The 27,500-nt window shown below is 38.4% G+C and overlaps 1 protein-coding gene across 1 annotated transcript in view; it reads left to right on the forward strand.

The window, feature by feature from the left end:
* LRCH1 (leucine rich repeats and calponin homology domain containing 1) overlaps positions 1-27,500 on the forward strand; it is a 476,896-nt gene that overhangs the window by 28,256 nt on the left and 421,140 nt on the right. The gene's annotated exons all lie outside the window — the stretch shown is intronic.

Below are 27,500 nucleotides of genomic sequence, written 5' to 3' on the forward strand. Positions count from 1 at the left end.
TGTCTTTTTATCAAACTAGTCACTCTAAATGTTTTTGTCCTCTTGCTAAGTTGTGCACTGGGGCCTCCCACTTCTCTTTCTATTCTGGTTAGAGCCAGTTTGCACTGTTCTGTAAATGGATTATTATTATTATTATTATTATTATTATTATTATTATTATTTTATTATTGGTTATTTTTAAAGTGCCACCATATTCTTCAGTGCTAATACACAGCATTGTAAGATCTTCGGTGTCTTGGAAATTTCTGGCATGGAATAGTATTCATTTCTCAGAACAAGAATAGACTGACAAGTTCAAGAAGAAAGTTCTTTGTTTCTGGCCATCATGAACCTGCAAGCAAACCCACAATTGCTGATGTTCTAGATATTCAACTAGACTAACAACGGACAGTTTTATTGCTTCTTTAATCAGCACAATAGTTTTCAGCTGTGCTAACATAATTGCAAAAATGTTTTCTAATGAACAATTGTCCTTTTTAAGTGATAAACTTGGATTAGCAAACACAACGCGCCATTGGAAAATAGGACAGACAGTTGTTAATAGGCTTCTGTACACCTGTTTTAGATATTCCATTAAAAATCAGTTATTTCCAGCTACAGTAGTCATTTACAGCATGGTTCTTCACACCAAGGGTCGGGACCCATTACTGGGTGACAACACCATGTTACTGGGTTGCGACTTGTGTGTGTGTGTGTTTATTGTACGTGTGGTGTGTGTTTGTATTATATGAGAGAGTGTGTTGTATGAGAGTGTGTGTGTTATTACCTTTTACAACGCTTTCAAGCTTGACTACAATCAGGAATAAAGTATACACACATTTCGGTCACTTTGCAAGAGATTGCAGCTATCTTGTTGTATATTACTTCAGATATTTTCAGACCAAGCATAAAAATAGGGTCGTAGAAGTATTTGATATAATCTCACTGGGTCTTAGGATAAAACTTCCTGAAACATATTCACAAAACATTCTTTTACATGTGATTTTAATGTACACATTTTGCAGTTTTTATGTACTTTTATGTATTCTAAAATTTTTTTTTTTGATTGCTTAACCCCTTCACTACTAGGAATTTCAGAGAAGAACTTGCCCAAAGTACTGAATTTTGTATTTTTTTTTTTTTTTTTTTAGCATTTTTGCTTTCACTTCATTTAAACAGGAACAGAGCTTTTATTTTTATTTTTTTTATTTACATATGAAAACTATATACACTCACCGGCCACTTTATTAGGTACACCTGATAAGTGTAGATAGTGAAACGTGTAGCTTTACATTAACATTGCTCACTCCTGAGGCGCAATTCTCATCACTGGAGGAAAATGCAAATTTTCACGAATGAAAGCCCTTTTTTAAAAATACTATTAAAAACAGGGGCACTTTCATTCATGAAAGTTTACATTGCAGCCGTTTTAAAAAAAAATAAAAAATACTTGCCTTTTATTCCTTGAAAGCGTGGAACACCGGAGCAGCGATTCCCCCGCCCCCCAGATCCTCTCTTCTTACGTCAGAAATGACTAATCTAGCTTCCTCCAATAACGGCATTCTCCCCCAGAGCAAACATTGCCTGAAGCCAGGCCTTGATTGGAGGAAGCCGGATTTGTCATTTCTGAAGTAAGAAGAGACGACCTGGGGGCTGGGGAATCGGTGCTCCGGTGTTCCAAGCTTGCAAGGAATAAAAGGGTAAGTATTTAAAAAAACGGCTGCAATGTAAACTTTTTTTAAAAAAAAGACTTTCATTTGTGAAAATATACATTTACGTTAAGCAATAATAATTTTACATTTATTTGTATTTTGAACGTAACAGAAAATGCACATTAATACAATATTGGTCTGTGGGATAGAAGTTTACTTATTTGCAAAACTTGATTGGTGTACATAGACACCCCACAAGTAGAAAGATATATATATATATATATATCTCATGTGATTTTAAAAAACTATCCTATTTACTTGTATTATCTGATTTACTTCATTCTCTTGTTATCCTGTGTTGAAAAGCATACCCAGCAATGCACTACTGGGAGCTAGCTGCTGATTGGTGGCTGCACATACATGCCGCTTGTCATTGGCTCACATGATCATGTGTCCAACAACCAGCTCCCAGTAGTGCATTGGTAATAGAAGAAAATTGGGAAAGTTGTTTAAAATTGTATGATCTGACTCCTGAAAGGAAAAAATGGGGTTTGCAACCCTTTTATATATAAGGAAAATGGAAGTGTAAATAAGAGACCGTGAAGATCTAGATTTAGTTGTGATGGGAAATTACTGGGGTTGCACACAAAGGTAACACAATAAGAAGGAGTAGAGTAAAGGGAGATAAAGTCTGAGGCAACTGAATAATGACAGGGTGTGTAGTTATTTATGGGAACGCTTGTCATGTGTGTCTGGTGCTCGTGGGTGGCTGCACATTTAATGCATTTTGATATCTATAAAGCGGTAACATTCAGCCAACAATTTATTTCAGGAAGAGCAGTGAACTTAGCAGAATGTAGAAGAGCACAACTCAGGATAATATAGAAACGTACCATAGTTATTATAAGTCTGTCTTGTACGCCACCATTTGTAAAACATAACTTTTATTGGGTGTATAGTGACATGTTGTATGAAAAGATCGCAGTCTCACCCTAGAATGCTTTTCAGATTTTACTAGTTACCTTTAATGATAGGCAAAATGTTCTGGCATGAACTGGTTCTTCATACCTAAATGCTTGCTTAGAATAATAGATCTTTCTTTCTTTCTGGTGTGATTCTATGAGAATGCTCACCAGCCCTTATATTTCCCTGGTGAGGTTATAAAAAGCCACTTTTTACCTTGAAGACAGGGTATCTCATTTTCATAGGGGGGGGGGGGGATACATACTTTACAGAACTGTACAATAAAATGTGCAATTTAAAAATTATGCAAAACGAATAATTAAACCATTCACACAAAAATACTCTTGAAAATGTTTTATTGTTAATCGTAACAGAATTGTTCACCGAAAATTGTATTTTATTAAAAACTTAAAATTTGTATGTAAATTACACAGGAATAAATATTATACTGTAAATGGTAATTTAAATAGATACTGAACCCTCATTTTTTTTTTCTTTCATGATTCAGATAGAGCAGGCTACTTTCTAATGGCTTCAACTACCACCTCTATGCTGATGACACCCAGATCTACCTTTCCACCCCTGCGCTCTCTCCTTCTGTCAATTCTCACATTAGCGACTGCTTATCTGACATTTCCTCCTGGATGGCCTCTCACCACCTAAAAATAAACATGTCCAAGACCGAACTACTTCTAATCCCCCCCTCTAACTCTACTACAGTTTCTAATTTTTCCATCACTGTTGGCGGCACCACTATCTCCCCATCACCCCAAGTCCGCTGACTCAAATGTGTCCTTCATTCCCCACATTCAACTGCTCTCTTCATCCTGCCGCAACCACCTATGCAATATCTCCAAAATGCATCCTTTTCTGAGTGACGAAACTACTAAACTGCTTATCCACTCCCTGGTAATTTCCCGACTTGACTACTGCAATAACTTGCTAACTGGCCTCCCTCTCTCCCCTTCAATCCTTACTAAATGCAACTGCCAGGCTAATCCACCTCTCTCGACGCTCTGTTTCTGCTGCACCTCTCTGTGAGTCCATTCACTGGCTCCCCATTCACAGCAGAGTTAAATTCAAAATTCTCACTCTGACCTACAAAGCCCTCACCAATGCTGCCCCACCCTACCTGTCCTCACTCATCAACAAATATACTCCAGCCCGTCCCCTAAGATCCAACAATGACCTGCTTCTTGCGTCCTCTACCATCACCTCCTCTCATGCTAGACTACAGGACTTCTCTCGTGTGGCACCAACCCTCTGGAACGTACTTCCTCGAGCTGTCAGACTCTCCCCTAACCTCTCCTCCTTTAAACGTTCCCTAAAGACCTATTTGTTCAGGGAAGTCTATCACCCGACTCATTAACAGATTAACTTCACTAACCCAACAGTTGCCCTCGTCTCCCCACTAATATCGTTCCCTCCTGTTTCCCATCCTCCTACCCATCTAGTTTGTAAGTTCCCACGGGAATAGGGCCCTCAATTCCCCCTATATCTGTCAGTAAAATTTTGTGTCTTATTGTTTCTCTGTTGTACTTCTTTCCTTGTACCCATGGGTAGCGCTGCAGAATCTATTGGCGCTTTATAAATAAAGAATAATAATAATGTACTCAAATTGTCAATTGTTCTTCGTTCTGTTTGTATCTTTATTTGAAATGCAGGAATGTAAGCTTAGCAGCCGGCTTATTTTTGATTCAGCACCTGGGTAGCGCTTACTGATTGGTGACTACATTTAGCCAGCAATCAGCAAGTGCTATCCAGAGTTCTGAACCGAAAATGGGCTGGCTGCTAAGCTTACATTCCTGCTTTTTCAAACAAAGATAGCAAAAAAAATCGGTTTAGTATCCCTTTAAGTACACTGGATGTGCAATAACCAAAAAGAAATTCATAGTTATAAAATACAAAGTGGAATTGTTTTTTTGTAAAATTGGCGTTCCCTGAGCGTATGAAAATTTCTCTTTAAATCCCAGTGTAATTCTATAAACCTTTTTGCACTACAGTTCTTACTTTTTTTTTCATGCAAATTGAAAGGTGCAAGTTTTGACAAAAATACTCAACATTAATTACCTATGAAAATTACAGCATATTCAAAGGGACATATAACCCAACATTTTTCTTTCATTATTCATATAGAGACTACAATTTTTAAAAAGTTTCTAATTGTACTTCTATTATAAAATTTGCTTTGTTCTCATGTTATTCTTTGTTGAAAAGATACCTTGATAGGTAGTGTGCACACTGCACATGCCTCAAGCACTACACGACAAGAAATAGTGCTGCCATCTAGCTCTCTTGCTCATGTATAAAAATAACATTGTTGCCAAACTGCTCCCATATAGTGCTGCAGACACGTGCACCCTCCTGAGCTTACATCCCTTCATAACAGAAGTAAATTGGAAAATTGTTTAAAATTGAATGTTCTATCTGAATCATGAAAGAACAATAGTGGGCTTTATGTCTCTTTAAGGTAGAGTGCACTGAAAACATTGTAATTTATTTTATATTCGGTGTAATGTTCAAGTTTATAAACAAACGGGTTTCTCCCTCCATTGCAAACTTCTACTTAGCAGATAGCTCTCATTATTTGTATGGGAGACATCTCGCCACTCGCAGGGACAGCCCCCTTTTTATTAGAATTCCATGAGGGCTGAGTGTTGGCGTGAAAAACCATACATAGACTTGTGAATGTTATAGAATCGGGCTATTTGCAGAACTGCATACAAATTTAAAATTTGGAGACCAATGACAACGTCACTGCTGAAATCTCACAGGAGACAAACTCATAGGGGTTGTGTGTGAAATTCCCTACAAGGACAGATATACATTAAAGTCACATATTCAAAGGGCTCTCTTTATTTTTAGTAACTATGTTAAATGAACTGCCACTGTGCACTGTAATGTTGGACATAAGATTGACCATAATGGATCTTACTATAGTGGTCACGAATGAGACAGCCAGAGAATTCTAGACATTCACAGGTATAGCACGTGCTGATGTACTGTGCTCACTATCCAAAGCATTGATTTGAATGGTGATGCTGCAGAGATTGCATAATTATTTGTTTTTATTAGAATAATTTTATTTTTTGACAAATCTACCCCCTGTCCTATGTAAAACACATACTCAAACTTGCACACCTGGTCTACACCCACATAAGGATATGGATGAGCCAATCAACAACTGCTAAGGAACGGACCAGTGTAGCTGCTAATTGGCTGATCAACCCATGTACCTATTTGGCGGAGGGAAAGGAACAAATGTGTTTACATGGTTTAACCCCTCATCAGTAATTAAACACACAGGGTGGGTGACGTGAAAAACAATTAACTGCTCTAACAAAATAAATTATTTTTTTTTTTTTTGTAATTCTTTTTGACAGCAGTATTGTTTTATAATATTATTTGGCTATTACACTGTTACTTTTATTAACAATATAATAAATTACATCATTTCCATTGGTAAATGGGCCACTAAAGGGCAGGGTGTGCTGTGCAACGGAAGGGCATGAATATGAATCACTGATACTTAAATGCAAAAATATATAAAAGCACAAATACAAGACAAACAATAGGGGCCTTTATTCTTAATTATTTGTGCAGATTCTAATTGAAAAATTGTCAACACTGTTTGTTTGTTTTCTCAAAAATCTTCTTGGCGATTTGACTTTGTGTTTCACTTATGTACATGTTTAACTAAAAAAGGATCTTTTATCTTATTTGTTTCTTCTATTTGGTTTTTCTCAATGTCTTTATCATTCCCTTTTCTTTACAAATGAGATCTCACAATTACAACGCAATGGGCAGACACTGTTAAGTTACTGAGAGTGAGGATTCTGATAAAAAAAAATGGGAAACCTTAAGTGCTTAAAGTAAGAACAATAATATTTGCTAAAAAACAAACTAGCAGTGCCATTACACACTATAGATAGAGAGCAAGATTGTCTGTCTGTCTGTCTGTCTGTCTGTCTCAGTGTAACATTATTGGCTTTGTCAATTATTAACCTGCTGATTATCGCAGGTTTTTCTGGTGATGATTTATTATTATTATTATTATTATTATTACTATTACTATTATTATTATTATTATTATTATTATTATTATTACTCTATTTATTTATAGAGCACTAACAGATTCCACAGAGCTATAAATATAGGTATAATATGCAACGGTAACATTTTTAGGAAGCATATGGATAGAGGACCCTGCCAAGAGTTGCCATACAGCTGGGAGATCAAGGGGATGACTGCCCCCAGTGTGATAAGAGTGGAACATTTTTGAAACTTAAGTTTCATTCAGACCGTTCTGAGCATGAGCAAATCTGGCTCCCTGATTATCTAGCCTATTCGCTTAAAGGGGCAGTCTAGTCGAATTTAAACTTTCATGATTCAGATAGGGCATGCAATTTTAAGCAACTTTCCAATTTACTTTTTTTCATCAAATTTGCTTTGTTTTTTTGGTATTCTTGGTTGAAAGTTATACATATTTAGGCTCATATGCTAATGTGTAAGGTCTTGAAGACCATCTCTAATGTCAGTGCATTTTGACAGTTTTTCCACAGCTAGACGGCGCTAGTTCATGTTTTCCGTATAGATAACATTTTTCTCACTCCTGTGAAGTTATTTGAGTCAGCATTGATTGGCTAAAATTCAAGTTTGTAAAAAAAACCTGAAATAAGGTGGTAGTTTGCAGAGGCTTATAAACAAGGTAATCACAAAGGTAAAACGTATATTAATATAACGGTGTTGGTTATGGAAAACTGGGGAATGGGTAATAAAATTATCTATATTTTTAAAGGGACACTCGGGTTTTATTAAATTTTCATGATTCAGATACAGAATGTAATTTTAAACAACTTTCCAATTTACTTCCATTAAAGAAATGTGCACAGTCTTTTATATTTACACTCTTGAGTCACCAGCCCCTACTGAGCATGTGCAAGAACTCAGACTATACGTATATGCATTTATGATTGGCTGATTGCCATCACATGGTACAGGTGGAGTAGAAATATACATAACTTTGAAATGTGTTCAAAAAGAATCTACTACTTATTTGAAATTCAGAGTAAATGCTATTGTACTGTATTGTATTCTTATCTTGCATTTGTTGATTATGTAAATCTATTGTGTTTACTGGTCCTTTAAACAATAACAATTATGGAGTAGACTGTCCCTTTAATACTAAACCAACTCTGGAAGTTTTATGACATCAAGCTAAATAACCTTCCTATAGAGATTGTAGGGCTGTGACATGAAGTAATGGACACGTCACTAAGGGGTTAAACTTCATTTGTGCAAAGACTATTTTTAAATTTTCTTACCGTTAAAGGGACAGTATACACTCATTTTTCATATAACTGCATGTAATAGACACTACTATAAAGAATAAGATACACAGATACTGATATAAAATCCATTATAAAACTGTTTAAAAACTTACTTAGAAGCTCTCAGTTTAGCTCTGTTGAAAAGGTAGCTGGAAAGCCCACTGCAAGTGGGAAATAAGACACTCCCCCCCCCCCTTCTTTTGCATATGAAAAGATCCTTTACACAAACAGGAGCAAGCTGGAGAAGGTAGCTGACGGTATTCTCATAAAACTTTGGGGCTTGGTTAGGAGTCTGAAAATCAGAGCAATGTTATTTAAAAATAAGCAAAACTATACATTTAAAAAAAAAAAAAAAAATTTTATACAAAACATTTACGTATAGAAAAAATGAGTGTATAATATCCCTTTAAAGACCAGGGCTATTTTTAAATTTCTGCTGTGTTTGTGTTTAGCTGTAATTTTCCTCTTACTCATTTACTGTACCCACATATATTTATATTCCGTTTTTCTCGTTATTAAATGGACTTTCTAAAGATACTATTATTTTCATCATATCTTATAACTTACTATAAAAAAAAATATAAATTATGATGATTCTTTTGTTAAACACACACTTTTTCTAACTTTGACCCCCAAAATCCGTTACACATCTACAACCACCAAACTCCCATGCTAAATAGTTTCTAAATTTTATCCTGAGTTTAGAAATACCCAATGTTTACATGTTCTTTGCTTTTTTTGCAAGCTATAGGGCAATAAGTACAAGTAGCACTTTGCTATTTCCAAACCATTTTTTTTTTTTTTAAATTAGCGATAGTTACATTGTAACTGATATCTGACAACCCAAAGTATTGATCTATGCCCATTTTGGTATATTTCATGTCACCATTTCACCACCAAATGCGGTCAAATAAAAAAAAAATGGTTAACTTTTTCACTAACTTTAGGTTTCTCACTGAAATTATTTACAAACCGCTTGTGCAATTATGACACAAATGGTTGTAAATGATTCTCTGGGATCCCCTTTGTTCAGAAATAGCAGACATATATGGCTTTGGCATTGCTTTTTGGTAATTAGAAGGCCACTAAATGCTGCTGCGCACCACACTTGTATTATGCCCAGCAGTTAAGGGGTTAATTAGGTAGCATGTAGGGTTAATTTTAGCTTTAGTGTAGAGATCAGCCTCCCACCTGACACATCTGACCCCCCTCAAACATCTCTTCCCTCCCCCACCTCACAATTGTTACCTGCATCTTAAAGGGACACTGAGCCCAAATTGTTTCTTTCTTGATTCAGATAGAACATGCAATTTTAACTTTCTAATTTACTCATATTATCACATTTTCTTCATTCTCTTGGTATCTTTATTTAAAATGCAAGAATGTAAGTTTAGATGCCGGCCCATTTTTGGTGAACAACCTGGGTTGTCCTTGCTGATTGGTGGATAAATTCATCCACCAATTAAAAAGTGCTGTCCACAGTACTGAACCAAAAAAAGTTTAGATGCCTTCTTTTTCAAATAAAGATAGCAAGAGAATGAAGAAAAATTGATAATAGGAGTAAATTAGAAAGTTGCTTAAAATTGCATGCTCTATCTGAATCACGAAAGAAAACATTTGGGTTCAGTGTCCCTTTAAGTACCGGCAGAAAGTCTTCCAGCACTAAAATAATTTTTTTATTTTTAACTTTGCACTAAAATTGTGATGTGTGTGTGTTGTGTGTTTTTTTTTTTTTTTTTTTAAATAATCCCATATTTTCCATAGTGTAGCTGCCCCCCTCAATACCTTATCCCCTTCCAGATCCCTTTCTCAAGACTAAGGGCTCGATTTATCAAGCCTCTACGGCAGCAAGTTCTCTCAAGAACTTGCTCGCCGTGATTTATCAAGCAGCGGTCACCAGACCGCTGCTTCCCTAACATCTACGCCACCTCTATTGTGGCGAAATTCAATCTCCTCGGTCAAGTCTGTAAAATGTGGTATCACTGAGCAAGTGGAGTGTGTACCAATGAAAACTTTGCCCTGTTACCATCAAAACTACTGTTCAGTTGTTGGTGACGACATCAGTTCCTCCTGTGGAGCTGTCCATGAACATACTTCAGCTCGTTCTGTGAAACTGTCACTGATCAAACACCAGCTTTCCCAGGATTCTATCACTAACCCAATATTTGTCATTGAACATCTGCTAATAACTGTCACTAACCAGATATCGGCTTATGGGGATGATCTGTCATTTATCAAAGGATAGAGCATCTGAAGGAGAGTGTGCTATCAACTCTCACAATAAAACTAGTGTACACAAATACCCCAGGTAGTCTACGCAGAGAGTCATATTTCTTCTAGCAATATCTAACTTTGAATGTGTGTTAGATGTTTTATGAGTTTAAACGCTTGTATTTATTACTGGGTTCTCCCTAAATCAAGGCAAAATAAAAATGACTGTTGTAGTTACTCCATGCCAAAAGCTTCCATACAGCTGCTTTGTTAATCCACAGTTTATGGGAGTCTCTTGAGTAGAGTTTATTAAAGTGGAGAATTGTAACTTGGAGAACCCAGTACTTCAATCTCAGTAATAAGTTAAACCGCTGAATAAGCTTTACTGCTGTTTTTATAATGACATCAGGTTTACATATCAAGAGGTTTCGTTCAGCTACGGTCTTTTATAGCATTAAAGGGATACTAAACCCATGACTCAGATAGAGCATGCAATTTTAAGCAAATTTCTAATTTACTTCTTTTATCTATTTTGCTTCATTTTTTGATATTCTTTGCTAAAAAGTATATCTAGATAGGCTCAGTAGCTACTGATTGATGGCTGCACATAGATGCCTCATGCGATTGGCTTACCCATGTGCATTGCTATTTCTTTAGCAAAGGATATCTAAAAAATGAAGCAAATTAGATAACAGAAGTAAATTGGAATGTTGTTTAAAATTGTATTCTTTATCTGAATCATGAAAGAAAAATGCTGGGTTTAGTGTCCCTTTAAAAAGAAAAGATGAAATAGCTAAATTCAGTGTTTAGAGAGACCAAGGCTTCTGAGTAATGTACACGTAAAGACGATCATTTCCACTGTACTTTCCAGTTCTCTGGAGTATTACAGCATTTTATTCTCTTAAACATGTAATAAATATCTTAGCCGAGACATCTATTTCCGGTGTTATTTTCTACAGTTTCTCTAACTCCTAAAGTTACTCATTATTATAGTGTAAAAAAGTATCTGGCCCAATTATTGCACCTGGGTTTTGTCAGAGGTAAATAATGCAAACAAGAATGGCCGCACAATTTTAAACATTTTTATTGAAACAAAAAAGCAATATGGGGCTGACTTGAGGATGAAGTGCTACTGGGACAAAAATGCATGTGTGTGTTTTGTTTTTTTTCATGATTCAGATAGAGCATCAATTTTAAGAAATTTTCTAATTTACTCCTATTATCAATTTTAATTCTTTCTCTTGGTATCTTTATTTGAAAAGCAGGAATGTAAGCTAAATGTAGCCACCAATTGGCAAGAGCTACCCATGGTGCTGTACCAAAAATGGGCCGGCTCCTAAGCTGACATTCCTGCTTTGTCAAGTAAAGATACCAAGAGAGCGAAGAAAAAATGATAATAGAGGTAAATTAGAAAGTTGCTTAAAATTGCATGCTCTATCTGAATCATGAAAGAAAAAACATTTGGGTTTCACATCCCTTTAAGTGTGTGATTGGCATTTGGGTTTTGCGTTCTAGAACTGTGAGATATGTATTTTGTTTCCCCCTTGCTCATGGACTACTGAGAAACATGTGAAGCAGCAGTTTTTGTTCACTTTTTATTTAAACCATATTAAAGGGATGTATTGAATAGAACATTCCAATGTTGGGTCTCTTTAACCCCATAATGATCAACAGAGTAATGTCCTATAGTGCCCTTTTTGTTTTTCTAATTTAATTAAACCCTGACAGGTGAAGATGATAATTGTGCTTAACATGTATAATATAAAACGCCATCAATCCTACTAAAATGCTTTTTTCTAATACTACTTTCTTAAAGGGACATAGAAATCAAATTTAAATGCCTTGTGGTGCATTTCACATTTGACTAGAAGCAGTTTCTCAATATCATTTTATTTGCAAAAATGCTTCTGTAAAATGTTAATGGCATTGCATTAACTCTTCTCGCTCACGTGTATCCATTGCATATGCAGGTATGCTGCATTAATCCAGTACTCCAAGTGCAGATAGAGTAATGTGTGATAATATCATGAACATGATAGCTATGTGTGTGCACACCGCTTTCCTGAGCATCCTAGGGGAGCAGTGTTCATGAGAAAACTTATCACCGTGCATTTGGTAACTTTTTTATTAAAGCATTTTTGCAAACAAAAGTGTATTGAAAAAATGGTTCTGCTGTGCATTTTTAATTTTGACTTTTATGACTCTTTAACATTAATATTTGTAAGCATTTATTGTGCCCTATTTTGTTAATGCCAGAGGTGTTAAGATATAACATTTTGTTGATCTGCGGTGGTATCTTGAAGGGACAGTCAACACCAGAATTTTTGTCGTTTAAAAAGATAGATAATCCCTTTATTACCCATTCCTCAGTTTTGCATAATCAACACAGTTAGAGTAGTATACTTTTTACTTCTTAAAGGGACACTGAACCCAAATTTTTTCTTTCATGATTCAGATAGAGCATGCAATTTTAAGCAACTTTCTAATTTACTCATATCAATTTTTTGAAAAAGAAAGCATCTAAGCTTTTTTTTTTTTTTTTTTTTTTTTTTTTTTTCAAACTCTGGACAGCACTTTTTTATTGGTGGATGAATTTATCCACCAATCAGCAAGGACAACCCAGGTTGTTCACCAAAAATGGGCCGGCATCTAAACTTACATTCTTGCATTTCAAATAAAGATACCAAGAGAATGAAGACAATTTGATAATACGAGTAAATTAGAAAGTTGCTTAAAATTTCATGCTCTATCTGAATCACGAAAGAAAAAATTTGAGTTCAGTGTCCCTTTAACTAGTATCTAAGCATTTTCTGACAGCCCCCTGATCACATGACATTTTATTTATTATCTATTGACTTGCAATTTAGCCAATTAGTGCAGTGTCTGCCACAGGCGTGATCACAATGTTATCTATATGGCTGACATGAACTAGGTCTCCCCTGTTGTGAAAAGCAAATAAAAAAACCATGTGATAAGAGGTGGCCTTCAAGGGCTTAGAAATGATCATATGAGCCTTCCTAGGTTAAAGGGATTGTAAAGTCAAAATTAAACTTCCTTTATTCAGATATAGCATACAATTTTAAACATCTTTCCAATTTTACTTATTTTATCTATTTTGCTTAGTTCTCCTGGTATCCTTTGTTAAAGAGTAATACTAGGTGAACTAAGAAGCGTGTACGTGTCTTTAGCCATCCGGCAAGTGTTTGCAAAAATTCTTTAAAAAATGTTATATATTGTTGCAAATTCTGCTGTCAGAGTATCTGATGCATTATATTGCATCTGTGTTTGCAACTATTTATAACATTGCTATAAACATTGTTGCTAACTGTTGCCAGATGCTAAAGACGTGCACGCTCCTAAGCTCACCTATGGTTACTCATGCACGATTTCCCCATAGGAATCAATGGGGGAGAGCCAGCTGGAAAAAAAAAACCTAACACCTGCAAAAAAGCAGCGTTCAGCTCTTAACGCAGCCCCATTGATTCCTATGGGGAAATGAAAGTTATGTCTACACCTAACACCCTAACATGAACCCCGAGTCTAAACACCCCTAATCTTACACTTAATAACCCCTAATCTGCCGTCCCTGACATCGCCGACACCTGCTTTATATTATTAACCCCTAATCTGCCGCTCCGGACACCGCCGCCACCTACATTATACTTATGAACCCCTAATCTGATGCCCCCAACATCGCCGAACCCTACATTATATTTATTAACCCCTAATCTGCCGCTCCGGACACCGCCGCCACCTACATTATACTTATGAACCCCTAATCTGATGCCCCCAACATCGCCGAACCCTACATTATATTTATTAACCCCTAATCTGCCACCCACAACGTTGCCTCCACTATAATAAATATATTAACCCCTAAACCTAAGTCTAACCCTAACACCCCCCTAACTTAAATATAATTTAAATAAATATAAATAAAATTACTATTATTAACTAAATAATTACTATTTAAAACTAATTACTTACCTATAAAATAAACCCCAAGCTAGCTACAATATAACTAATAGTAACATTGTAGCTATCTCCAGGGTTTATTTTTATTTTACAGGCAACTTTGTATTTATTTTAACTACGTAGAATAGTTATTAAATAGTTATTAACTATTTAATAACTACCTAGCTAAAATAAGTACAAATTTACCTGTAAAAAAAAACCTAACCTAAGTTACAATTACACCTAACACTACACTATCATTAAATAAATTAACTAAATTAACTACAATTAAATTAAATAAACTAAAGTACGAAAAAACAAACACTAAATTACAGAAAATAATAAAATAATTACAATTTTTTAAAACTAATTACACCTAATCAAATCCCCCTAATAAAATAAAAAAGCCCCCCAAAATAAAAAAAAATCCCTACCCTATACTAAATTACAAATAGCCCTTAAAAGGGCTTTTTGCGGGGCATTGCCCCAAAGTAATCAGCTCTTTTACCTCTCTTGACAGGAGAGGGTGTACCGCTCACTTTTTCCAAGACTCGTAATGCTGGTGTTAGGAAAATTACAATTACCCTTTTTTTACACAATCACAATTACCCTGTTAATCCTCCCCAATTATAATTATATTTCTCTTGTTAAGTGTATCCAGTCCACGGATCATCCATTACTTGTGGGATATTCTCCTTCCCAACAGGAAGTTGCAAGAGGATCACCCACAGCAGAGCTGCTATATAGCTCTTCCCCTCACTGCCATATCCAGTCATTCTCTTGCAACTCTCAACAAAGATGGACGTAGTAAGAGGAGAGTGGTGTATTATAGTTAGTTTTTTAACTTCAATCAAAAGTTTGTCATTTTTAAATGGTACCAGAGTGTACTGTTTCATCTCAGGCAGCATTAGAAGAAGAATCTGCCTGTGATTTCTATGATCTTAGCAGAAGTAACTAAGATCCACTGCCGTTCTCACATATTCTGAGGATTGAAGTAACTTCAGAGGGGGAATGGTGTGCAGGTTTTCCTGCAATAAGGTATGTGCAGTTAACATATTTCTAGGGATGGAATTTGCTAGAAAAATGCTGCTGATACCGGATTAATGTAAGTTAAGCCTTAAATGCAGTGATAGCGACTGGTATCAGGCTTATTAACAGAGATACATACTCTTATAAAAATGTAATATAAAACGTTTGCTGGCATGTTAATCGTTTTTATATATGTTTGGTGACAAAACTTACTGGAGCCCCATTGGAGAATGTGTACTAAATGTATTGATTTCACCTTAAACAGTAAAGATCAGTCTTTATCTACAAAAGAATTGTCACCAGAGGGGTCTGTCGAGGGGGAAGTTATGCCGACTATCTCTCCCCACGTGTCGGACCCTTCGCCTCCCGCTCAAGGGACGCACGCTAATATGGCGCCAAGTACATCAGGGACGCCCATAGCGATTACTTTGCAGGACATGGCTGCAATCATGAATAATACCCTGTCAGAGGTATTATCCAGATTGTCTGAATTGAGAGGCAAGCGTGATAGCTCTGGGGTTAGACGAGATACAGAGCGCGTAGATGCTGTAAGAGCCATGTCTGATACTGCGTCACAATATGCAGAACCTGAGGACGGAGAGCTTCAGTCTGTGGGTGACGTCTCTGAATCGGGGAGACCTGATTCAGAGATTTCTAATTTTAAATTTAAGCTTGAGAACCTCCGTGTATTGCTTGGGGAGGTATTAGCTGCTCTGAATGACTGTGACACAATTGCAGTGCCAGAGAAATTGTGTAGGCTGGATAAATACTATACAGTGCCGGTGAGTACTGATGTTTTTCCAATACCTAAAAGGCTTACAGAAATTATTAGTGTCAGGGTTTATTATTTTTGAATCCCCTGCAAGTAGAAATTGGTAGTGATGAGTATAAGGACCACAACTGCAGCAATATTAGTGTTGGGAAGTGTATGCCTGATATAAAGGAAAAAACGAGTGGCAGCAGGGTTAAGTTATCATGCAATACACATCCCTTTAATATGCGGCTGAGAGGGAAATAGCTGCGATTTGTGGAGTATTCAACTCTACACAGTATTTAACCTCTCTGCCTTTGTAATACATTAGAATGTTTCTGGGCGTTTTATTTGTAACTGTATTTAACTTAGAAGTAAGTAAAAGTGCAGCCTGAGCAGATAACATTTGTAGTTAGCTAAAGGCATGTAAATTATAACAACACTTAGCAATGTAATGATATAAGAAGAGACAGATAAGTGAAATTATAGTATCCTCCGTAAGGCCGGCTTGTAATAATTGTGCACAGTTTCATAGGAGCAGACTTGGATTAATCTTACCGCTTAGAGAAGATTAGAAGATGGATGCGGCTTTTAAGACAATTATAGTCAGAGACTTGTAATTCCGGAGTTTGTGGCTGAGGCTTCAGAGAGGATTTGCGGTAGGTGCGCGCGCTCTGTTGGCGTGTGACGTCACCGCTAGATCCGGGACTGCTGTAGTTGGAGGTGGGCTCTAGGCAGAAGTCTCCCGAGTAACGTATCACTTGCAGCAAGAATATTGAAGCATTGAGTGCTTCCTATTGGGGGAATTTATAGGAGTACCGCAGTAAGTAGGTATGTGGCAATTGTGTAGAAAGAGGTAAACATGACAGGACCCCCCCTTCAAGGATCATCTCCGAGGATCAGGCGAAGGACGGTCTGGATGTCTACAATGAAAACGGTTAACCAAGCGAGGAGCGGACAGGTTAGCGGCTGGTTCCCAGGAATCCTCTGAGTCGGGATAACCCTTCCAGTGCACCAAATACTGGAGGTGTCCCCTGAAACGTCGCGAATCCAAAATGTCCTGAACCTCATATTCCATAGAACCATCAGGAACGAGAGGTGCAATTGGCACAGCTGGGGAATGATGCCTGAGACGTCTGTATGGTTTGAGCAAGGAGACATGGAATGTGGGATGACACCTCATTGTGGCAGGTAGAGACAGAGTGACGGCGTTGGAGTTCACCACCTTTACAATGGGAAAAGGTCCAATATATACAGAGGTCAGTTTCTTAGAAGGGACTGGAAGATGCAAATTACGGGTGGACAACCAGACATAGTCACCCACAGCGTAGGAGGGAGATGGTAACCTCTTCTTGTCATATTGAAGTTTGTAACGGCGTTTGGCAGAGTCAATATTATGTTTAACCAGGGTAAAGGTGTCAGATATAGTGTTTAGCAACCCGTTTATCACTGGGGAATGAGTTTGAGATGAGGAATCCCATTCGAAAGTAGGGTGGAATCCATAGTTAACAAAAAACGGAGTGGTCTTGGTGGAAGAATGTTCGCAATTATTGAAGGCAAATTCGGCGTAAGGAAGAAGTGTGGCCCAATCATCCTGTCTAGCTGATACAAAGCATCGTAAGTACTGTTCCAACCACTGATTTGTTCTCTCAGTCTGTCCATTGGTTTGTGGATGGAAAGAGGTACTAAGCCTTCTAGTGACATTGAGTGAGCGGCAGAGATGGTTCCAGAATTTACTTGTAAATTGACTACCCCTATCTGAAGTAATGGAGTTCGGAAGTCCATGTAATTTGAAGATGTGTGCGAACATCAGAGTGGCAGTTTCCGCTGCAGTAGGTAGTTTGTGATATGGAACAAAATGTGCCATCTTGCTGAATAAATCCACAACAACCAGTATAGTGTTCTGTTTGTGTGAGACAGGGAGATCCACTATGAAATCCAAGGCAATATGAGTCCAAGGTCGATGGGGTGTTGGTAGCGGAAGGAGGTATCCAGTTGGAGCGAACTTCCCAGTTTTAGTTAGATTTGTTAGGGGTCTAGAGAGATTAGCGAAATCCTTGATGAATTTCCTGTAAAAATTTGCGAACCCCATAAATCTCTGGATATCCTTTTTACACTTAGGGATAGGCCAATCTTGTACAGCTGTTATTTTGTCAGAGTCCATCTCAATACCTTTGGGTGTTATGGTGTAACCCAGAAATTTAATCTCTTGGGTATGGAAAGTACATTTTTCGAGTTTGACATATAGTGAATGATCTCGTAGACGAGTCAAGACTAGGGTAACATGTTTTATATGTTCCTGGAGGTCTGAGGAGTATATGAGGATATCATCTAAGTAAATGACCATAAACAAATCAAGGTAATCTTTGAAGATGTCGTTTATGAAATACTGGAAAGTAGCAGGGGCGTTACATAAGCCGAAAGGCATGACTGTGTACTCAAACAAGCCATATCTTGTTCTGAAGGCTGTCAACCATTCATGGCCTTGTTTAATGCGTACTAAATTATAAGCTCCTCTGAGGTCCAATTTAGTGTAATACATGGCACCCCTTAATCTGTCAATTAATTGAGGAATGAGAGGTAAAGGATACCGGTTTTTTATAGTGCGTTTATTTAGCTCCCTATAATCTATGATGGGTCTCAATGACTGATCTTTGTTTTTTACAAAGAAAATCCCAGCACCAGCAGGGGAAGTGGAGTGGCGAATAAATCCCTTCTGAAGACTTTCTTTTAAGTAAGATCTTAGGTGTTCTAATTCTGGTTCTGATAATGGAAAGACATGTCCATAAGGGATATCAGCTCCAGGATGTAGTTCAATTGGACAGTCATAGATCCTATGAGGGGGTAGATGAGTTGACTCTTTCTTGTCAAAAACATCAGAGAAGGAGGTGTATTCGATAGGAACTTGATTAGGATTATCTAGGAGTAGTTGTTCCTGATGGAGACAGGTGTTTGTGCAATATGTAGAAGAAAATTTGATATGTGAAGTGGACCAGGTTATGGTTGGATCATGTTGTTTAAACCAGGTAATGCCAAAAATGATAGGATACATTGGAGATGGTATTACATCGAAGGTGAGAAACTCAGTGTGTAAGCACTGTGTAGTGATGCGAAGAGGTATTGTGTGATATTTTATAGGCCCTGAGGTAATCTCTTTACCATCAACAAAACGGAGGAGACTGGGTATGTTTTTTTTTTATAAGTGGTATTTTATTGTACACTGCAAACTGGTGATCAATATAATTGTGGCTTGCTCCTGAATCTAGAATAGCTTCAGACTGGAGTCTGTGGTGTTCCCACTGTAAGAGAATAGGGAGGGTGCAATGGTTAGAGCGGTGTTGTTTAGAGGATAAACAGATATGTGTAGCTCTTTGCTTACCCTTCCTGCGTAGGAGTTGTGCACAGTCCTTCACTGCATGATCTAAACCGCCACAGTACATGCAGAGATCCAAGGTTTTCCTTCTCAACTTTTCCTGTGGTGTAAGGGGTCCACGGATGAACCCTATTTCCATAGGAGTCTCTGCAGCCCTAGATGGTGGCTTTTGTGAAGGAATGTTGGGTGCAAGTGGTGTTGGAAATTTAACAATGGTGTCATGATGTGTCTTCTCTGTACGTCTCTCCCTGATACGTCTATCTAGAGTTATGCAACTATCTATGAGTTTGTCTAAAGATTCAGGGAGTGGTTGCCTTGCTAGTTCATCCTTGAGGGATTCGGAGAGACCAAGCCTAAACTGATTTCTCAAGGAGAGATCATTCCATTGAGTATCAGCTGACCACTTTTTGAATTCTGCAATATAGTCCTCCACTGGCCTTTTATTCTGGCGTAGGGATCTCATTGCAGTCTCAGCAGATAACTGCTTGTAGGGGTCATCATACACCTGGCCCATTGCCTTGAAGAATTGGTCCAAGGAGTACAATATAGGATCATTAATCTCAAAAAAGAGGTTTGCCCAGATGCGGGGCTCTCCGCGCAGGTATGAAATAGTTGTGAGCACCTTTAGGTGGTCATTAGTATATGTTTTTGATTTTAATTGAAAATAAAGAAAACAAGAGTTTCTAAACTCTCTGAACTCACTTCTTATACCGCTAAAAGGTTGTGGTGGGTTTGGCTGTGGTTCATATGTAGAGTGAAGTGCTTTCAAACTATCAAATTTTTCATCAATATATAACTTTAAAGTGTTATGTTCAGTTTGCAGAGCAGTAAGCCCCTTAGACAGATTATCAACTGTTTTAGTGAGTGTATCTATATGGGCTACTAGGGCTGCTGGGTCCATTCTGGCTTCAATATTATTGTCAGGGTTTATTATTTTTGAATCCCCTGCAAGTAGAAATTGGTAGTGATGAGTATAAGGACCACAACTGCAGCAATATTAGTGTTGGGAAGTGTATGCCTGATATAAAGGAAAAAACGAGTGGCAGCAGGGTTAAGTTATCATGCAATACACATCCCTTTAATATGCGGCTGAGAGGGAAATAGCTGCGATTTGTGGAGTATTCAACTCTACACAGTATTTAACCTCTCTGCCTTTGTAATACATTAGAATGTTTCTGGGTGTTTTATTTGTAACTGTATTTAACTTAGAAGTAAGTAAAAGTGCAGCCTTAGCAGATAACATTTGTAGTTAGCTAAAGGCATGTAAATTATAACAACACTTAGCAATGTAATGATATAAGAAGAGACAGATAAGTGAAATTATAGTATCCTCCGTAAGGCCGGCTTGTAATAATTGTGCACAGTTTCATAGGAGCAGACTTGGATTAATCTTACCGCTTAGAGAAGATTAGAAGATGGATGCGGCTTTTAAGACAATTATAGTCAGAGACTTGTAATTCCGGAGTTTGTGGCTGAGGCTTCAGAGAGGATTTGCGGTAGGCGCGCGCGCTCCGTTGGCGTGTGACGTCACCGCTAGATCCGGGACTGCTGTAGTTGGAGGTGGGCTCTAGGCAGAAGTCTCCCGAGTAACGTATCACTTGCAGCAAGAATATTGAAGCATTGAGTGCTTCCTATTGGGGGAATTTATAGGAGTACCGCAGTAAGTAGGTATGTGGCAATTGTGTAGAAAGAGGTAAACATGACAATTAGTAAGGAGTGGGATAGGCCCGGTGTGCCCTTTTCCCCACCTCCTATATTTAGAAAAATGTTTCCAATAGATGCCACTACACGGGACTTATGGCAGACTTGTCCCTAAGGTGGAGGGAGCAGTTTCTACTTTAGCAAAGCGTACCACTATCCCGGTTGAGGACAGTTGTGATTTTTCAGATCCAATGGATAAAAAATTAGAGGGTTACCTTAAGAAAATGTTTATTCAACAAGGTTTTATTTTGCAGCCCCTTGCATGCATTGCGCCTGTCACTGCTGCGGCGGCGGCATTCTGGTTTGAGGCCCTGGAAGAGGCCATCCATACAGCTCCATTGACTGAAATTGTTGACAAGCTTAGAACTCTTAAGCTAGCTAACTCATTTGTTTCTGATGCCATTGTTCATTTAACTAAACTAACGACTAAGAATTCCGGATTCGCCATCCAGGCGCGTAGGGCGCTATGGCTCAAATCCTGGTCAGCTGATGTGACTTCAAAGTCTAAATTACTCAACATTCCTTTCAAGGGGCAGACCTTATTCGGGCCTGGTTTGAAAGAAATTATTGCTGACATTTCTGGAGGTAAGGGTCATACCCTTCCTCAGGACAGGGCCAAATCAAAGGCCAAACAGTCTAATTTTCGTGCCTTTCGAAATTTCAAGGCAGGTGCAGCATCAACTTCCTCTGCTTGAAAACAAGAGGGAACTTTTGCTCAATCCAAGCAGGCCTGGAAACCTAACCAGTCCTGGAACAAGGGCAAGCAGGCCAGAAAGCCTGCTGCTGCCTCTAAGACAGCATGAAGGAGCAGCCCCCTATCAGACAACGGATCTAGTAGGGGGCAGACTCTCTCTCTTCGCCCAGGCGTGGGCAAGAGATGTTCAGGATCCCTGGGCGTTGGAGATCATATCTCAGGGATATCTTCTGGACTTCAAAGCTTCTCCTCCACAAGGGAGATTTCACCTTTCAAGATTATCTGCAAACCAGATAAAGAAAGAGGCATTCCTAAGCTGCGTACAAGATCTCCTTGTAATGGGAGTGATCCATCCAGTTCCGCGGACGGAACAAGGACAGGGGTTTTATTCAAATCTGTTTGTGGTTCCCAAAAAAGAGGGAACCTTCAGACCAATTTTGGATTTAAAGATCCTAAACAAATTCCTCAGAGTTCCGTCATTCAAGATGGAAACTATTCGAACCATTTTACCCATGATCCAAGAGGGTCAGTACATGACCACAGTGGACTTAAAGGATGCCTACCTTCACATTCCGATTCACAAGAATCATCATCAGTTCCTGAGGTTTGCCTTTCTAGACAGGCATTACCAATTTGTAGCTCTTCCATTCGGGTTGGCTACAGCCCCAAGAATTTTTACAATGGTTCTGGGCTCACTTCTGGCGGTCCTAAGACCGCGAGGCATAGCGGTGGCTCCTTACCTGGACGACATCCTGATACAGGCGTCAAGCTTTCAAATTGCCAAATCTCATACAGAGATAGTTCTGGCATTCCTGAGGTCGCATGGGTGGAAAGTGAACGAAGAAAAGAGTTCTCTATCTCCTCTCACAAGGGTTTCCTTCCTAGGGACTCTAATAGATTCTGTAGAAATGAAAATTTACCTGACGGAGTCCAGGTTATCAAAACTTCTAAATGCTTGCCGTGTTCTTCACTCCATTCCGCGCCCCACGGTGGCTCAGTGCATGGAAGTAATCGGCTTAATCGTAGCGGCGATGGACATAGTGCCATTCGCGCGCCTGCATCTCAGACCGCTGCAATTATGCATGCTCAGTCAGTGGAATGGGGATTACACAGATTTGTCCCCTCTACTAAATCTGGATCAGGAAACCAGAGATTCTCTTCTCTGGTGGTTATCTCGGGCCCATCTGTCCAAGGGTATGACCTTTCGCAGACCAGATTGGACAATTGTAACAACAGATGCCAGCCTTCTAGGTTGGGGTGCAGTCTGGAACTCCCTGAAGGCTCAGGGTTCATGGACTCAGGAGGAGAAACTCCTCCCAATAAATATTCTGGAGTTAAGAGCAATATTCAATGCTCTTCTGGCTTGGCCTCAGCTAGCAACACTGAGGTTCATCAGATTTCAGTCGGACAACATCACGACTGTGGCTTACATCAACCATCAAGGGGGAACCAGGAGTTCCCTAGTGATATCAGAAGTCTCCAAGATAATTCGCTGGGCAGAGACTCACTCTTGCCACCTGTCAGCGATCCATATCCCAGGTGTAGAGAACTGGGAGGCGGATTTTCTAAGTCGTCAGACTTTTCATCCGGGGGAATGGGAACTCCATCCAGAGGTGTTTGCTCAATTGGTTCTCCGTTGGGGCAAACCAGAATTGGATCGCATGGCGTCTCGCCAGAACGCCAAGCTTCCTTGTTAAGGATCCAGGTCCAGGGACCCAGAAGCGGCACTGATAGATGCTCTAGCAGCGCCTTGGTTCTTCAACCTGGCTTATGTGTTTCCACCGTTTCCTCTGCTCCCTCGTCTGATTGCCAAAATCAAACGGGAAAGAGCATTGGTGATTTTGATAGCGCCTGCGTGGCCACGCAGGACCTGGTATGCAGACCTAGTGGACATGTCATCCTTTCCGCCATGGACTCTGCCTCTGAGACAAGACCTTCTAATACAAGGTCCTTTCAATGATCCGAATCTACTTTCTCTGAGACTGACTGCATGGAGATTGAACGCTTGATCCTATCAAAGCGTGGCTTCTCCGAGTCAGTCATTGATACCTTAATACAGGCACGAAAGCCTGTCACCAGGAAAATTTACCACAAGATATGGCGTAAATATCTTTATTGGTGTGAATCCAAGAATTACTCATGGAGTAGGGTTAGGATTCCTAGGATATTGTCCTTCCTCCAAGAGGGTTTGGACAAAGGATTATCAGCTAGTTCTTTAAAGGGACAGATTTCTGCTCTGTCTATTCTTTTACACAAGCGTCTGGCAGAAGTTCCAGACGTTCAGGCATTTTGTCAGGCTTTAGTTAGAATTAAGCCTGTGTTTAAACCTGTCGCTCCTCCATGGAGCTTAAACTTGGTTATTAAAGTCCTTCATTCTATTGATATCAAACTTCTTTCATGGAAAGTTCTTTTTCTGATGGCTATTTCCTCGGCTCGAAGAGTCTCGGAGTTATCTGCCTTACATTGTGATTCTCCTTATCTGATCTTCATTCAGATAAAGTTGTTCTGCTTACAAAACCTGGGTTTTTACCTAAGGTGGTTTCTAACAGGAATATCAATCAAGAGATTGTTGTTCCATCATTATGTCCTAATCCTTCTTCAAAGAAGGAACGTCTTTTGCATAATCTAGACGTAGTCCGTGCCTTGAAGTTTTACTTACAGGCTACTAAAGATTTTCGCGAAACATCTAACCTGTTTGTTGTTTACTCTGAACAGAGGAGAGGTCAGAAGGCCTCGGCAACCTCTTTCTTTTTGGCTTCGGAGTATAATCCGTTTAGCCTATGAGACTGCTGGACAGCAGCCTCCTGAAAGGATTACAGCTCATTCTACTAGAGCTGTGGCTTCCACCTGAGCCTTTAAAAATGAGACCTCTGTTGAACAGATTTGCAAGGCTGCAACTTGGTCTTTGCTTCATACTTTTTCCAAATTTTCCAAATTTGATACTTTTGCTTCTTCGGAGGCTGTTTTTGGGAGAAAGGTTCTACAGGCAGTGGTTCCTTCCGTTTAAGTTCCTGCCTTGTCCCTCCCATCATCCGTGTACTTTAGCTTTGGTATTGGTATCCCACAAGTAATGGATGATCCGTGGACTGGATACACTTAACAAGAGAAAACATAATTTATGCTTACCTGATAAATTTATTTCTCTTGTAGTGTATCCAGTCCACGGCCCGCCCTGTCTTTTTCAGGCAGGTCTAAATTTTAATTAAACTACAGTCACCACTGCACCCTATGGTTTCTCCTTTCTCGGCTTGTTTCGGTCGAATGACTGGATATGGCAGTGAGGGGAGGAGCTATATAGCAGCTCTGCTGTGGGTGATCCTCTTGCAACTTCCTGTTGGGAAGGAGAATATCCCACAAGTAATGGATGATCCGTGGACTGGATACACCACAAGAGAAATAAATTTATCAGGTAAGCATAAATTATGTTTTTTTTACTCAACATTTTCACATTTCATCACCCATCAGGGTTATTATTCTCAGCATACATTTCTATTTTTATGTATTTTTATGCCCAATTTACGTTGCATTCCTATTCTAACACCTTTTTTTGGAACATACTTTCATTTTTTATTTTCTCCTAATACACACAAGCTCTATGTATCCTTATGATACGATATTTGTACATATTCTTGTATAACCTTTTATTCCATATTATCTCCTTTTTTTCCATGATAGTTTTCTCAGTGGTCCATTTGTCTATTTGATTTTCAAACAAGTGTATAATATGTTTCATTTATTTATAATAATGTTTCAGACATACAATATTTTTTATTTGCATATATCAAGGTTTTAGACACACTAATATTTCTCTTTTTAAATATTAATTGAGTTTTCAGACAGTTTTCGTCATTTGAATTTTACATCTTGGGTAGATCATTTTATTATTATATATATATGTATCGAGTATCTTAAATGTCTGCAGATGCTCCTTCAGTTTTTTTGTAACTCCTATTTAAGGCAGATTTTTTTAATATTACACGTATTATCATATTTTTTTTATGTCTACAGACGATTTGACAAGTTTTTTTTCTGTGCATAGGAGATTTTTTCCCTTTTTTTCTTGTTTCTTTTACGTTTTTTGTATTTTTAATTTTAAAATTATTATATGTTTCAGATTGTTTTAAAATGACATGTTTTGAATCGTAACAACTATGCCGTTACCTGTGATTCTTATTATGCAAGCAGATGTGTTGTTAGTTTTGTGGCGGAAGTTCCGACCAATCCTGTTTTACTTGTGGTTTTAAAAGCTCTTACGCAGTTTTAACCGTATACATTACCTGATGAAACGGCCAAGAGCTTTAAGGCTGAGAAACGCGTTGTAGTGCTCAAATAAATCATTTTTTAAACACAACACATCTGATCCTGTCTGTGTTATCAGATTTTACAACTCTGGCGCTTTTAACTGGACTCAATACCAAGTATCCTTATATGCCGAGTTTGCTCTAATACCTTTAAACCGCTGACGGCGGCTGTTACCTGCTAGGTATACTATCAGACCTCCACACGCTGATCGAATCGGAAGACGCCTTACACCGAGACATCCTTCATTGCTCGGCTACCTGGTATAGCCCTTCCCGGCTTCTCCGCGGACTCCTGTCAGCGTACTGGCTGCTGTATAAAGGCCAGCCGGCTTGCATGCACTACTCTGTAGTGCCAAACTTGTTTGTGAGTAGCATTTCAATGCTCCTTGTCCCACTGAGGTTTTTATCTTGTATATGCAATATCACACCATGAGGCGCTCCCTTTCTTTTTGTCTCCACTTCTAGATTACCTGACTGACCATCGGTGCTGAAGAGGAGCTGCCTACATACCACCCCCCCCCCCCTCTTTTTTGAATACTTTCTGAACTTTTTCGTTTGAAACCTTTTAAACTTTTCATATATTTGTTTTTTATTCATCTGGTTGCTCCATTTTAAAGACTTTCTTTTTTTCATATATCTATTTTTCCAGGACTTTATGTTTTTTTGCACTTTTTTATCTTCATACACATATATTCTTTCATTTGGATTTTTTATTGTACTTTTTTTGCAATTTTTTGACTATTCATATGTATTTTATTATATGCATTGTTTATCAGATTATCACATTGGTTTTTCACACTCGTTTTAATATTTCCAATTAATTTCTTATACTTGATACACCTCTAGGGAGACTACATATCTGTATAAGTATTAATTGAACTTCTAGACCAATTACACCTTTAGGAAAATCACACGGTTTTTAGCACACATTGCACATTTATTTTTACTTTTATTTTTTACATACGATCACATCCACTCTATCGTCATACTAACCCGAGAATACTATATCAAGTTTTTTCATAACTATTGTTGGAGTATCCAAGCCCAGTCGTATCAGATAACATTTTTTACCCTATTCCATATTTTTGGCACTTTGTGCACACTCACACATTGTTCTTACACATTACTACTCCTTATAGCGCACCCTATTGTATGCCCAGGCGTATACGTTTACAACAATTTTTTAAAACTAATTACACCTAATCTAATCCCCCTAATAAAATAAAAAAGCCCCCCAAAATAAAAAAAAATCCCTACCCTATACTAAATTACAAATAGCTCTTAAAAGGGCTTTTTGCGGGGCATTGCCCCAAAGTAATCAGCTCTTTTACCTCTCTTGACAGGAGAGGGTGTACCGCTCACTTTTTTCAAGACTCGTCATGCCGGTGTTAGGAAAATCCCAATGAAAAGATAGGATACGCAATTTACGTAAGTGGATTTGCGGTATGCTCGAGTCGCAGAAAAAAAGTGAGCGGTACACCTGTACCTGCAAGACTCTTAATACCAGCATTAGGAAAAAAGCAGAGTTGGGACCTTTCAACGCTGCTTTTTAACCCTGGCGC

Source organism: Bombina bombina, chromosome 3, assembly GCF_027579735.1.
Source record: "Bombina bombina isolate aBomBom1 chromosome 3, aBomBom1.pri, whole genome shotgun sequence".
NCBI lineage: Eukaryota > Metazoa > Chordata > Amphibia > Anura > Bombinatoridae > Bombina > Bombina bombina.